The sequence below is a fragment of the Miscanthus floridulus genome, chromosome 8 (assembly GCF_019320115.1).
Source record: "Miscanthus floridulus cultivar M001 chromosome 8, ASM1932011v1, whole genome shotgun sequence".
NCBI classification, from domain to species: Eukaryota; Viridiplantae; Streptophyta; class Magnoliopsida; order Poales; family Poaceae; genus Miscanthus; species Miscanthus floridulus.
This window is the reverse complement of record NC_089587.1, coordinates 106402929-106408814: the sequence shown is the minus strand read 5'-3', so window position 1 is coordinate 106408814 and position 5886 is coordinate 106402929.

Below are 5886 nucleotides of genomic sequence, written 5' to 3'. Positions count from 1 at the left end.
GTCGTGGAAGACCGTGTTCCCTTCCTCGTAGAATCGGAGCTCTTCCTTGACCAAGTACGGTGCCATCCGGTGGAGAAATGCTCGCCGAGATGATCACATAAGCAAGGTCAACTAGTACGGATGGTTATTTATTAAAACATGTTTTTGAGCTATAAACCCTGCTGGCCGTCTTCTTCCTCCCCGAGCCCGCCCGAGAGCTTAAGTTCAAATTTAAGCAGTGTTCTTGCTCTTTCTCCATCCATTCTTCGATTCCTCCATCGATTTGTTCGATTCCTCCGTCGATTCTTCGGTTCTAAAGGTTACCAACTTCATACTCTCATGTTTCATCATTGTCTTATCCCATTTTGTTCACTATATATATATATGGTTCTTTATTGTGGTTTTTTTCATTTGTAAGCAATTTGAGCTCAAAATCACTTCAAGCTTGCATATTTACATGAAGGAAGGTTAAAGTAGCTAGTTGAACTAGCGGACCGTGTTCATTTCGGTGAGCATGTTCTCTACCGAGCGGTAACAGACGTCAAGGAGGAGCTTTGATTCTATGAGGGAGAGCGGCAACGGTCGTGGAAGACCGTGTTCCCTTCCTCGTAGAATCGGAGCTCTTCCGTGGCCAAGTACGGTGCCGTCCGGTGGAGAAATGCTCACCGAGATGATCACATAAGCAAGGTCAACTAGTACGGATGGTTATTTATTCACACGTCCCGATATCGTCTCAGTAGTCTGTCAATCACCGTACCCAAACGTAGTATATATATAAATATAAACGATAATCGATTGTTATGTGTGTACACTCCCATTCTTCTGTTAATTTGCGGAAATATCATGTGAATTACTTACCTGCCGCAGTAAAAGATGAGAACACAATGACCATTAAAAATATCATTGTTTAGAGGTATAGATAATTTTATAGTTTCTTAATTTTATTTGTTTATAAAATGAGAAATTTATAGTGTATTAAAAAATGAGTATAGAGAGTAGATGGCAACTGCTTCCGGGTCCTCGGCCTCTCATGGATTTCCAAAGCGACTTAGGCCGGGCCTCCCTCTCATTCCATGCGGCAAGTGTCGTGATGAGACGAAGATTGTGATGGAGTACCGAGTGAAGAAGGAGGGTCCCAACAAGGATCGTATCTTCTACAAGTGTCTGGATCGCAATGTGAGTTATTTTATCGTATTTAATGATTATGGTTAGTTTATACCTATTTTCATGATGGTTGTGATTAAAGTTCTAATTTTTTGTTTTAATTTCAGTGGGATGGCAGTGGACGATGTTCAGGCTTCTACTGGGAGGAAGAGTATGTTGAACTCGTGCAAAAATATCTTGCACAACAGGCAGATACGGCGGCTAACGAGGCAGTGATCCAGCCGAAGAAGCCCAAAGATGTTGCACAATCGGGGGATATGTCTGTTTTAGTTGAGATTGGTCGCGAAATCCTTATGCTCCTGAAATGTATTTGAGCTTTAGTTCTTTTAGTGGTAGTTGGGATTGTCTACATTGTAGCGATGCTTTCATAAATTTGTACCTTTTGTGGTGGCACGCATGTTGTATAAATAATTAATTATGATCTAGGTTTTAATATGGTATTTATGTCATGTAATGCAGATGAGCCGGCATTGGATGTACAATGCTGATCGCTGCTCCCAAGAGTTCATTGATGGCGTGCATTCTTTGTTACGTGCGGCCGAGGCAAACAAACGCGACGGTTTCATATGCTGCCCATGTGCCATATGTAAGAATATGGTGGAATATCCTTGCTCAAGGACTCTTCATTCACACTTGTTCAAGTCGGGTTTCATGCCAAACTATATTTGTTGGACGAAGCACGGAGAAACCGGCGTTGTAATGGAAGAAGGTGAAGAAGAACAATGGGACGACAATGATATTATTCCCGATGGTGCATGCTTCAATGATACTGCAATGGGAGAAGCTGAAGAAGAGGTAGCCATAGAAGATGAGCCTGCTGATGATCTTTGTCAGGTCATTCATGATGCACAAAGAGAATGTGAAAGTGAAAAGGAGAAGATCAAGTTCGAGCGGATGCTAGAAGATCACAAGAAATTGTTGTACCCAACTTGTGATGCAGGGCAGAAAAAGTTGGGAACCACACTAGAATTGCTGTAATGGAAGGCAAAGAATGGTGTATCTGATAAGGGATTTGGAGAGTTACTAAAAATCCAAAAGAAGATGCTTCCGAAGGAAAATGAATTGCCCGCCACTACCTACGAAGCAAAACAAGTTGTCTGTCCTATGGGGCTAGAAATCGAGAAGATACATGCATGTCCTAATGACTGCATCCTATACCGTGGCAAAGAGTACGAGAAATTGGATGCATGCCTGGTATGCCATGCATCGCGGTATAAGATCAGGCGAGATGACCCTGGTGATGTTGAGGGCGAACGTCCGCGAAAGAAAATCCCTGCCAAGGTTATGTGGTATGCTTCTATAATACCACGCTTGAAACGTCTGTTCAGAAACAAAGAACATGCAAAATTGTTGCGATGGCACAAAGAAGACCGTAAGGTAGACAATATGTTGAGACACCCTGCTGATGGGTCCTAGTGGAGAGCAATCGACAGAGAATTCCTGGAGTTTGCAAATGACGCAAGAAACTTAAGGTTTGCTTTAAGTACAGATGGTATCAATCCTTTTGTAGAGCAGAACAGTAGTCATAGCACTTGGCCTGTTACTCTAAGTATCTACAACCTTCCTCCTTGGTTATGCATGAAGCGGAAGTTCATTATGATGCCTGTGCTCATCCAAGGCCCGAAGCAACCTGGCAGTGACATCGATGTGTACCTGAGACCACTTATTGACGAACTTCTCATTTTGTGGAATAAAGAAGGTGTACGTGTGTGGGATAAGTACAAATAGGAACACTTTGATATGCGAGCATTGTTGTTCGTAACAATCAATGATTGACCTACTCTAAGTAATCTTTCAGGACAGTCAAACAAGGGATATAATGCATGCACACACTGCTTCGGTGATATTAGAGGTGTATTCTTGAAAAAATGTAGAAAGGTCGTGTACCTTGGCCATCGTCGATTTCTTCCTGCAAATCACCCCGTAAGAAAGAAAGGCAAGCATTTTAAAGGGAAGGCAGAACACCTGACCATGCCTCGCAACCGAACCGGTGAGGATGTACTCGATATGGTCAATGATATGAAAGTCGTCTTTGGAAAAGGACATGGCAGCCAACCTGTTTCGAACGACGCTAACGGTCACGCACCCATGTGGAAGAAGAAGTCCATATTTTGAGACCTACCCTATTGGCAAGTCCTAGAGGTCCGCAGCTCAATCGACGTGATGCACCTAACGAAGAATCTTTGTGTGAACCTGCTAGGCTTCATGGGTGTGTATGGAAAGCCTAAGGACACATTTGAAGCACGACAGGACCTACGTTGTTTGAGAGAAAGAGACAACTTGCATCTAGAGAAGACAGATGATGGACGCCATTACTTACGTCCTGCCAGCTACACTCTAAGCAAAGAGGAGAAGGAAATCATGTTTGAATGCTTAAACAACATCAAGGTACCATCTGGATTCTCCTCGAATATAAAGGGTATTATAAATGTGCTAGAGAAGAAATTTTGTAACTTAAAGTCCCATGATTGTCACGTTCTCATGACGCAATTACTTCAGGTTGCATTAAGAGGAATTCTACCTCCAAATATACGTCTAGCCACCGTGAAGCTATGTGCATTCCTCAATGCAATTTCTCAGAAGGCAATTGATCCAACTGATCTAGCTAAACTACAGAATGATGTGGTTCAATGTCTTATCAGCTTTGAGTTGGTGTTCCCTCCTTCCTTCTTTGATATCATGACACACCTCCTAGTTCACCTAGTCAAGGAGATTTTCATTCTCGGTCCTGTGTTCCTACACAACATGTTCGCCTTAGAGAGATTCATGGGAGTCCTGAAGAAATATGTTCACAACCATGCTCGCCCAGAAGGAAGCATCGCCAAGGGCTATGGAACAGAAGAGGTCATTGAGTTCTGTGTTGACTTTATTCCCAACCTTGACTCGATTGGTGTTCCTGAATCGAGACATGAGGGGAGACTAAGCGGAAAGGGGACACTAGGGAGGAAAACATATATTGGTACGGAGGATGATTATTTCAATAAAGCGCACTACACAGTTCTACAGAACTCCTCTTTGGTAGATCCGTATATTGAGACACACAAGGATCTCTTATGATCCGAGTTTCCAGGGAAGACTAAAGCTTAGATTACGCGTAAGCACATGGAAACTTTTGGCGGTTAGTTGCGAAAAAAATGTCAAGGTGATAAGAGCATCCATGAGCAACTGTATTTATTGGCTATGCAACCATCATGGCATATCGTAACATACAAAGGGTACGAGATAAATGGGAACATATTCTACATAGTAGCCCAAGATAAAAGGAGTACCAACCAAAATAGTGGTGTCCGCATAGATGCCACAGACCCAAATGGGAATAAGCAGACATATTATGGCCGCATAGATGAAATATGGGAACTAGAATATGCACCTACTTTGAAGATCCCATTGTTCAAGTGCCAATGGGTCAAGGTGACCAGAGGTGGGGTAACAACAGACAACGAGTATGGAATGACAACAGTAGACCTTAGTAATATTGGGTACAAAGACGAACCATTCGTCCTTGCCAAGGATGTGAATCAGGTGTTCTATGTCAATGATATGTCTACCAAACCAAAAAGAGAGAAAAACAATAATGACTCAACCAAAGAGCCAAAGTGCCACATAGTTCTTTCAGGGAAAAGAGTCATCGTGGGAATTGAGGACAAGTCGGACATGTCAGAAGATTATGAAAAGTATGACCGAATTCTGCCCTTCAAAGTGAACAAAGACCCTAGCATCTTGGTAAATGATGAGGACACTCCATGGTTACGACGCGATCATAACCAAGGGACATACATAAAGAAGTTCACTGCTGTGCTCACTTGATGATATAGTGATTTAATGTAGTGTGTGTTTGAGATATTATGTAATAATTGTGAATTCAGATGTTTATTATGTCGTGTTTCAAATTAAATCAATGTTTGATTTGGTGGGATTTCTCTCTCGAAAAGTAAAATTAGAATATTGAGTGATGAAAAATTAAAATATTAACGTTAAAATGATGTGAAAACAAATTTCCTGTCCAAAACCAATAGTTTTAATAATTTTAATTAAACACTACATTTTTGCATTAACGAAATAATAAATATTAGTTACATTATGTTTTATAATTATAACAAAAAATAAAAAAAGTTAGGTTATAGATTTTTCCTATGTGCAATAAAGAAAAAGAAAATCCATATTTTTAACAAAATAATTTTATGCCTTTTATTTAATTTACTATGTATTTAACAAGAAAATCCATATTTCTATTAAAAAAATTTGCTCAAAACAGGCGGGAAACGAAACTGCAGCCCACCTTTACTACCGGGTGGGAAGCCCACTCGGGAGTAAAGGTGGGCTGCAGTTTCGTGGCCCGCCAAAAAAACCCTTTACTCTCGGTGCGTGTTACCAACCGGGATTAAAGGTATACTACTCCCGGTTGGTAACACACACCAGGAGTAAAGGGACATTTACTCCTGGTTGGTAATACGCACCGGGAGTAAAGGACCTTTACTCCCGGCTGGTGGCTGGCACCGAGAGTAAATCTCCCTGGTATATAACCGCCAGTGCCTGGCATAGATCGATCCCCTCTTCTTCCTCGTCGAACACCGCCGCCCTTTCTCTCTTCTTCCTCGCGCCACCGCCGATTCGTCTTCCCCTGCGCATCAGCCCCCCCCCCCCCCCCCCCGTGACATCGGAGCATGCGCCTCGCCTCGTGCGGCCCTCCACCACCGACGACCTCGCGCCGACGACCTCGTGCGGCCCTCCACCGCACACGCC